We start from the raw sequence: 9842 nt of genomic DNA, 5'->3' as shown, positions 1-9842 counted from the left end.
TCATCTTAATCATTAATTGTTTCATGTGTCATATCCTTTATCCATAAGAGTTAATGCAGCTATTTCTGATTAAGAGTAACAATTGAATTATTTACGTGTTGGTGTGGATATATGCTTATGGTTGTGAATTTTTCAATCAATGTTACAATGTATCCTCAGTTTTTTGACATATGTGTGTAGAATTTTTTTTTGAAGTTGCTACTGTAGTTTTAATTTTTTTTGTTTTTTTTACTGCTTGAAGTCAAATCCGAATTGTTCAACAAAAGACTTCCGGTGTTAAAGGGTTAACTGAACAGAAACTGTTTATATCTGAGGCATAAAGAAATCTGTAGACTTCACCTGGAATTTTTTCTAGTATTTTCATTGAAGAAAATATAAACACGATGGTTATAAACATTTGTTGTTGTTGTTTTTATAAAATGACACCAAAGACTTACAGTTGGTTGAACATTTTTGGGATTTCCACAGCAAAATAAATGACTTTTTTCTGTCTGGAATATGTATGTCTATGTATGATTTTATATCTAGTGTGTGAATACATCATGAGGTCAGGTTGAAATGATTAAAATAATACCAGGTAAGCAAGCAAGAAGTCTCAAATTTAAAATAAATGAGTAAATCTTATCTTTTTGGTAACTGTCGTGCATTTTCCTTTAACTATTTTGAAGCTCATCACCATTTGTGCTTCTTATTTTTTAAACTGATTGAACGATCTTTGAGACTAAACTTCAGTGAACTTTAAATCCCAGAACTTCATCCGGTCGTGAGCTCCAGAAGAGTCTTCGACTGTCCTCCTACACCCTGCGCCAAAGCTGCTGCTGCTTTCTCCATCTCATCGGCCTCAGGAGAAACACCTTTGTCTGGTGAGCTTTGTCTGAAAGTCCAGTCCAAGTCCAGCTTCGAGCCACCGTGGTGAGGAGACCCTCTCAGCAAAACTGTTGCGGTTTGATGTGGTCATAACAGCCAATTTGATTTATCCAGACTAGTGTCTTGAACAGTTTAACGTAATTGTTTTCTTTAGATTACAATTTTTCTCTTAAACCGTTCTGAGGCATTACTTTGCTCATCCACCGACTTTCTCACACATTCATACACACACACACACACACTACATTGATTTTCTTTGTTTATTTTGTATATATTTTCATGCTTATCTCTTAATAAATATCAAAAAGGCAGTCGTTGTCCATCTTGTTCTTTCTTTGTGATACGGTCCCTTCAGATGAGAATTTACTTCCTGAAGTGTTGAGATTGATTTTGAAGATTACTCTTTAATCAATTTTAAAGCTAAACTAGATAAACTTTCATCATTGAGTCATTTTTCCTTCCTTACGGAAGGTGGTGCCCCTTTACGAGACAAAGTCAAATTCTTCCTTGAATTCGACCCTTTACACGCTACAAGAGTGTCTCTATTGGGTTGTCTTAATGCAAACAACAACCTACAAATGCATCTTAACAGAAAACAGATCAGGTTTTTGTTTTCTCCTTTAACAAGAGGATCGTTCTCCTGCTGCTGACAGACAGACAGCAGTGAGACAGCAGCTGAAGGGGAAGGTGATGTAACCCCTCAAGTCCCAATCCTTTATTTCTCTTTGACACAGCCCAAGTTAAGAGGAAAGAAATACTGCAACACCAAATCTGATGTCAACACACATGGACACAAAGATTTTAGGAGGTTAAAATGAAGAATTCCATACTGTATAAGACAAACATTTTAGAAATTGTTACTTTGACCAAAAATGTCATCATTGATTAAACTGAATTTTTAATGGAGATTCAAACTCTTTTTTACTTTTCTTTTTTTTACATCTTTGTATATATGTATATAATCATTCTTCTGCTGCTATGTGTGTACAATTGTTTATATGAATTTATCTCTGCAGCTATGTTTACATGTATTTATAAGAATGTTATGTTTATTGATTGTTTAGCAGTTTAATGGTTTTTTGTTTTTTTCTTTATTATTATGCCACTTCTACAACAGAATTTCCCCGTGGGGATAAATAAAGTTGATCTTGAATTGACAATTCCATCCATCCATGCAGAACTGGCCCTGGACATAGGCAAGCCAGGCAACCGCCTAGGGCACCATCTGCTGGAGGGGGCGCAAATTGCAATGATTTATTGTTTTTACAGTTTAAAACACAGATCATTATTGCGTGTTTGTTGTTCACCTTTCGGCTTCTCCTATTTGCAGTCGCCACAGCTTATGCCAGATGCCCTTCCTGACACAACCCTGTACTTGAGGGGCACAGGGACCCAGTTAGGCAGCAGCGTCAAGGGTCTTGTCTAAGGACCCAATCTGGGTGGGGATCAGTGGGCAACCCTGGGAATCGAACCCAGGGCTCCTGGGTGCAATCCCAATACTTAGCCCACTGAGCCATCCAGCCGCTTTAACCACTCAATTTTGTGCAAATTATTATTATTATTTATTCCAGAATAAATCAATTTAAACCTTAAATAACTTTCAATATTTTACTTTCCATAAAAATATATTTTGTCAAAATCATACAAGTTAGAAATAAGCGCAAGATAAGATCGGGTCATTAATGACAGTAAAATAAAATGATCTGGAGGGCCAGATCCGAGCCTTGAGTTAGAAACATTTGTAGTATAGTGTATACGGCCAAACCGACTTAGACACCATGGTAAACAACAAGGAGCTTGGCACCAACAGCTGTGCATGAGAAGTTTAAGAAAACCCTCACTTATCTTCCCAGAACTTCTACTAGAATAACACCTTAACAACATATGAAACAGAAATACAGAAATGAAAACCACTAATGTCTGTCTGGAATACACTTTTAAAATCGGAGCATCAGACATACTGAGAAAAACCTCCATCAGTCAACACATACAGATTCACTACATAGTCAACACTTTGGAACACTGTCTTGCAATAGCACCCTGTTAGAACATGTTTCTGAGGTTGTGACTCGGTTCTGCTGGCATCATGTTCTCAGTGACAGTCATCACGCCATGTCAGATCAAAGATGTGACAGTTTGCACCTGACTTAGACGTACAAAGAACCAGAAACAACGGGAGCAATCCTGTTCCGCTTGTGATGATTACCATCATTAGAGTAATTGATCTGTGTTCATCTAGTCTTCTCTTTTTTAAGCATTTTCCTGGAATTCTCATGTTACATTTCTTTAAATGGTCAATGCACAAAAAAAAGATTCATAATGCCATTTTTAAGTATTAAACCGATGCAGTGAGGCCAGTAAATTAAGACCCAAATGATTTTGCACACATTTTTTACAGAGAAACCTTTAGGAAAAAAAGACCCTAACTGTAAAGAATTATAAAGCAGCCGGCATACTTATGTATAGTGAAAGTGAGGCTACTGTGTGTGAGAAGTGATCACAATCCGCGGTTGTGTTGTTTCATTTCTCTCTTTGTGAAACCGTATGAAAACAGTTGGTTGTCGATCCAAGTTCTCATTCCGCGTCGGACCGTTTTGGAAGTGAGAGTCCCTCCAAGTCAGCCATGATCCATAACAGTGATATACGTCGGTTGACCGCTGTCTAGACCACTGGATTGCAGTTCTTTATTTCTTTAACTAATCATGTCCAGCAGCTGAACAAACCGATAAGAGCTGAAGGCTTCTAGGACAGAAGTTACTGCTACAGTAGAAGGTGATGTAGCTTAGAACTCACAGTGTTATATTTGCATAAACTCCTCTTTTATTTGAAGCTACTAGTATTATATTTTTGTGCATTCCTTTTTGGACCAGTTGGAAGTGAGTGAGAGTGTGAACTAAGGGTACAAAACATGAAAAATAAAAAAGTGGGGAAGAAGTTGGAGGATGATTAAAGCAGTGGTGTACCGTCTGGGCCTGCAGAGCCTTCAGTGAAGGCCTAAAATCATCTGAAGAGAAGTGTCTAAATCACAGAGAAATGTGCTTTATTTATACATTTGTCCAAAATATATTTTAGATCTTTCAAACTGTTCCGTCAGCTTCTCTCAGCCCTACGCCCGACTGCACTGCTGTAAAACCAATCCAATTGGTTAGGAACTTGTTTATCATTTGTGCTTTGGTGTCTGTTGCAGGTGTTATTGTAGAGGGAGGAGACACTCTGCCACTGGATTAAAGAGTAGGAGGGGGTAGAATTACAACAAAAAACCAAGAAGTTCCTCAAAGTTTATTAGTACTGCTGTAGAGCATAGCTTTACCAAAAGTGCTGGGTCTGTCCACACACACAGTCATGCATATTGACACACACACAATCTCACACAATACAGCAGCAGAGCAGCTCACATGTTTCCATGTATACTGCTATATGCATCCATGCAAACATGTCAGGCAGACATCAATCCTGTGCACATCCAAATCTCCTGTTTGTTCTACACTGGACAATGACATTTTAGAACACATGGCGAAGTCGAGGCAGACGGACACAATACCAACAAACACAATTGTTTCAGCATCACTGAGACGATACATAAAACCAGCAACTAAAGCAGTTTTAGGAAGACGAAATCAAACTAAAGTCTGTCACTGCTGCACACGTGTCAGAAGTCAAGGCCCGGATCCGGCCCTCCAGATCATTTTATTTTATTGTTATTAATGGTCCAATGTTATGTTGCGCTCATTTCTAACTTGTATAAGTTGACAAAATATATTTTTATGGAGAGTAAAATATTGAAAGTTAATTAAGGTTGAAGGTGATTTATTCTGGAAAAATACTCCTGTATTTTTATTTTTCATAACGATGTTCAAAAGCTACAGTTTTAAAGTTTTAAAAATTGTCATTCTGCTAGCTTTTGGACTATTTTGGCATTTACTGAGAAATTTACTCATTTTTTGGGCTATTTTGGAGTTTAGCTAATATTTCTACATGCTAGCTGTTTTGGCTAATTTAGGCTTTTCTCTTTAAGTTTTTTAGGCTGTTTTGGAGTTTAGCTAATACTTACACGGTAGCGGTTTTGGGTTACTTAGACTTTTTTAGGATACTTTGAAGTTTGGCTATTTTTTCAGCTGCATGCTAGATGTTTTGGCTAACCTAAGTTGTTTTTTTTATCCTAATTTGGCATTTAGCTAATATATTAGCTGGCTATCAGTGTTAACGTTTTCAGCCATTGGCTTCAGCGTTTTTAGTTATCAATTTCAGCATCTTCAGTGGCCAAATTCAGCTTACAGCATTCATTCTAGCATTATCACAGGTAATAAATCTAGCTCACAATTATGTTAAAAAGTTACAGTTTAAAGTTTTAAAAATGTAGCTTTAGTGTGTTCAATAAATGTTTATCCTGTTCGGCCCGTGACCTAAGGTGTGTTTTGGATTTCGGCCCCTTGTATGATTGAGTTTGACACCTCTGGTTTAGAATGTAGAGAATTCGAATAAAAGAGGAGGAGCACTTAGTCACCTCCACACCAAGCCCTCAGCAGAGGGGGAGAGAGGGGGCATGAGGGATGGGGCATGACCCCCTAGACACCTGTGTAAAGAGAAGGTCCAGGGGTCCACCTCCAAGCAACTATAGTCTTAGTGAAGTGAGAGTACCTCTGTGAAACTAGTGTATTGAAACTGGCATACTTTGGTTGACCACTGTCACATGGTGATGCAGACGAACTGCAGTTAAAAAGAGGGTGCTGAGTTCCTCTCTGACGTCTTCTGCTGGCTGCTCCTCTGAACTTTGATTCTTTTTTCCATCAGAAGATTATCTGCAAACATGGCTCTCGCTCGCGGTTTCAGTTGGAAATTTTTTCAAAAATTAAGACGATCTGTCGGTCTGTTCGTTCTGTTTATTCTTATATCCATCTTGGAGCACATACTCGACATGCATTTTGTGTGTTCATGTCAATCTGGTCTACATAAAAATGATGTGCTGTACATAGTTCTTCCTCCTCTGATTCTAACCTTTGTTGTAAAGATTGTAAAAATGTTTTCTCAGAAAACGTATTTTTTAACTGTGAGCTGTTCCACTTCCAAGTGCTGCTCATGCTTTTGTTTCTGTTTTGGGAAGACAGTCTTTCACTACGTCAGCCTGTTAGCAGTCTGGGTGGGCATGGTTTTATTTGATGGAGACTGGTACTTTTGCCTGCGAACAAACCACAACTCCAACCAGACTGGAATGGCTTGCAAAACAAAGTGGACATATGAAGAAGAACGAATGAAAGACTCATACAAGACGGACTCACTTGTAAGTATTGACGACCATGACGACCTCTGAACACCCCATCTAGTACAGGCACACTCAGAGATCTCTAGTCTCCAGTCAGAAGCGGTCCACAGTTGTTTCAAGAGTGTTGAAGGTTTTTTCCCACTAAGTGCTCTAAATGTAAGGGTCATTTTAAATTAATTTTGAATTCATCCAAAATTTTAGTTTATCTAATATTTCAGCGACATGCTAGCAGTTTAAGGTAATTTAGGCTTTTTTCCCCCTTTTTTACTGGCATTTTAGGGTGTAGCTAATATTTCAGCTATGCCAGCTTTTTCAACTGTTTTGGCATTTTTTTAAGGATTTTTAGGCTACTTTGGAATTTGGCTAATGTTTTAGCTAGAGACTAGCTGTTTTGGCTAATTTAGGTTTATTTCAGTTTTTAAGGCTATTTTAGAATTTAGCTAATATTTTAGCTACATGCCAGGTGTTTTTGCTAAATTAGAAGAAATTTTTAGGCTAATTTGGCAATTAGGTATTATTTTTAGCTTGCTATCAGCTTCAGCATTTTCAGCCATCAGCTTCAGCTTTTCAACTATTAACTTCAGGAATTTCAGCTTTCCACTTCAGTGTTTTCAGCTATCAACTTCAGTGTTTTTAGCTATCAGCTTCAGCATTTTCAGCCATCAGCTTCAGCTTTTCAACTATTAGCTTCAGGAATTTCAGCTTTCCACTTCAGTGTTTTCAGCTATCAACTTCAGTGTTTTTAGCTACCAGTTTCAGCATCTTCAGCTATCTGAACTAGCATCTTCAGTGGCCACATTCAGCTTACAGTATTCACACTAGCATTATCTTAGATAATGCAAACTTTCTAGTTACAGTTGTTTTTCTTCCTGAAGTCAGACTTTTTTTCCTCTCATTCCTCCTGTGTTACTCTCGAGGCTTTTGTCTTGTCTTCCCTCCAAGTCTGCATTTTTCGCCTGCACCAACTTGGAGAGACTTTCTGCTTGGATCGAAGTGAGACTGGTCTAAATTTCCCAAAACTTAGTCCATGAAAAAAATTGCCTCAAGACTCTGAGACCAGCCATGGACACAACCAGCAGACACAATTGTTGATTTTCTGGTGCCTGAAAGCATTTGATGTAATCTGGCTCCGCTGAGCTCAGCGCTTTGGCCTTAGCTCCTCCCTCTGTGAATGAAATGTGGGCTGGATGTAAAGGTCGACATCTGCTGCATCTAGCCTGCTGAGGCTCATCTTGATCCCAGCATTCCTCCTCATCCCCCTCAATCTGGAGATGGCCCCCTCTGGCTGCAGCCCCCAGAGCGGTGCACTGGTGGTTCTCCCCTCCCTCATACCCTGTCCTACAGCTTCACGTGCACCGTTCTGGTTTTGTCCTTCTTCCTGCATAGCGGAGGTCTTTTTTTTATGTACCTATATTCTGCCCCTTTGGAGCAGAGTACAGATGTTTGTTCTTTTTTTTTTGCCTCCGCTGATCCCCTTGTGTACTTTGCCCCCCGCCCAACTCCCACCACTACTTACATGTAATTTTGTTGTAATGTACTGTTACAATTACAATAAATGCTTCTGATTCTCTTTCATAAGAAAAATGCCAAACATACATGTTAAAAACTAAAAAAGAGTATTTTCATCAGAGGGGAACTTTAAAATCTTTTTTTTCTTTTTTTCAGGATATTGGTCTTGGGCTTTGCTGCATTGTCCTACCTTTCTGGATCTCTGTTGAATATGTGAAACCAAGAATAATAACATGCTGCAATTGTAATCAGTGCCAAAACCACTACTTTGAACAAAAGTATGAAAAGATTCTGGCAGAGGAAATCAGCATTTGTATTGAAGAAAACTTAAAAGAAATTGCGAAGAGCAAGGCAAAGGAGATGTGCCAGCCAAAGATTGAAGTTCTCAAGAGTAATGACCTTTCACAAGAGAATGTGGATGTAGTTTCCCAAGCATGGGGAAACATTTCAGACCCAGGATTCCTGTTGAAATATCAAAGACATGAAACTGATGAAGCTTTGGCAGCAAGTTGCGCCAACGAAAGTCAGTCAACTGAACCGGAAAATGAGCAGAATCAAAGACACTAAACTGCAGAAACAAAAACTGACATGTCCAACCAGTCCAACACCTCTGGGAGGACCATGGATGCACAGGAGGGACGAAATCCTTCTGCTGGACAGCAAACAGATCAGGATTCCTCTGGAGAAGCTGGAGGAAGTGGAGAAGAGAGGCCTGCACACGACCCGAGAGAAAACTGAGGAGATGAGAGGGAAAAAAATGAACTTTACAAATGTGAAATCTAACATATGGCAAAACATAAAGATGACGGTAAAAATATGTTTTCCTCTTTAAATGAACAAAGGAAATTATATCATACTTTATGTCTTTTATACAAATATTTTTGAGTTCACTTTGTTTTAAAAGGATTTATTGGTATCTTTTGTCTACAATGTATATTTTGTGTGTTGACTTATGTCAGAAAACGTTTCTGAAAAAGAAAAACTGCAATAAAAATTCTATTAGTTTGCCTCTACAGTACACACTGATGTGATTCTTAAAGGGCCGTACCATAAAATTCTACTTTTTGAGGTTTTAAATGCATTTTAATGTTCATCCCTCACTATAAAGAACCCCAAAGTGGAATTCTGATCCATTCATGCATTTAAGAGTAATCCTCTAAAAACCTGCGCTGTCTGCAGCAGCCCCTCCCATACCCATGAAAACGAGCAGCTGGAATTGTGCTGATGTAAGATCGATGTGAACCGCCCGCCAGGAAAATTACGCCCCCAGACAACAACAAACACACAGAAGGTAGGTAGTCTTACCCGATCTGTAAGTGGAACTCTATCGGTTTCAGAGGTGAACCATCGACTCAATACCTGTGTTTGAGATTGTCTGCGCTGTGCAGATGGCCTGGATTGCAGTGCATGGTGGCGCTGGGGGATCTCCAACACACCTAATGAGACCGGGCAGCTGCAGACGGGGGCGGAGCTGCAGCAAGACTGAACAAGAACAGGAAGTCAGAGTTCTCCTAAACAATCAGTTGGATTTTAACATGCCTCTCCTCCTTAGTATGATCTATGCCGGGGATAGGGAACTCGAGTACTTCATTCCTGCTTGTTTTCCAGCATACCCTGCTCTTGTATGTTCTAACTGGCTGGACTCACCTGAACACCTGAGTGAGGTGTTGACGTCACCCATAGAAAATGCCTTACCTCAGGCCCTCGTGAAATCAAGCCAAAGCCCGTCAACGAGGCTTCCTGTCCACCTGCCGCCATTTTGTAACCCGCAAGAGAGGAACTCACCAATCAGCACCAATCAGAAGTGAACTTAATCCAGCTTGTTGGAAGTCCACACCTCTTCTAGCACGGGAGAATCTGTCAATCAAACGTTGGAGGTGGAGCCAGCGGGCATGAGCTTCTACTGAGGCATCTGATTGTTCCGTTTATTTGGTGATCAAAACAAAATATCGAGGATTAGTAAAAACGTACTAAGACGAATGTATCAGAGCAAGAATGAATAAAATAAAAATAAAATGACAGAGATAACTGCCTATTTCTCAGTGGAAGTCTATGGTGTTTTGACCTTCTCGCAACCAGCAGGTACTTCCTGTTTGGAACACAAGAGGGGAGGAGTTGATCTGTCCATCTTTGTATGGTCTGAGCTCTACCCCTGCATTTGTCATCTGCAGTGTTGGGCATCTCACTTCAAAAAAGTAATTAGTTA

At 39.4% G+C, this 9842-nt stretch overlaps 1 protein-coding gene and 1 long non-coding RNA gene across 4 annotated transcripts in view; one reads left to right on the top strand and one right to left on the bottom strand.

Moving 5' to 3' along the window:
* The window catches only part of LOC112137724 (gastrula zinc finger protein XlCGF57.1), a 51010-nt gene that overhangs the window by 12411 nt on the left and 28757 nt on the right, over nucleotides 1–9842 (top strand). The gene's annotated exons all lie outside the window — the stretch shown is intronic.
* On the bottom strand, nucleotides 7522–9385 carry LOC118599192. Of its 3 annotated transcripts, none has more exons than XR_004948490.1 (3): nucleotides 8942–9385; nucleotides 8225–8370; nucleotides 7522–8098 (listed from the first exon to the last, which is right to left on the bottom strand). It is a non-coding gene; the product is annotated as an uncharacterized LOC118599192 (long non-coding RNA). The 3 variants fall into 3 exon arrangements; XR_004948489.1 differs by having other exon boundaries at nucleotides 7522–8370; nucleotides 8942–9118; nucleotides 9332–9383; XR_004948488.1 differs by having other exon boundaries at nucleotides 7522–8370.

This window comes from Oryzias melastigma, linkage group LG9, assembly GCF_002922805.2.
Source record: "Oryzias melastigma strain HK-1 linkage group LG9, ASM292280v2, whole genome shotgun sequence".
In the NCBI taxonomy this organism is placed as follows: domain Eukaryota; kingdom Metazoa; phylum Chordata; class Actinopteri; order Beloniformes; family Adrianichthyidae; genus Oryzias; species Oryzias melastigma.
This window is presented reverse-complemented; position numbering and strand designations above follow the sequence as displayed.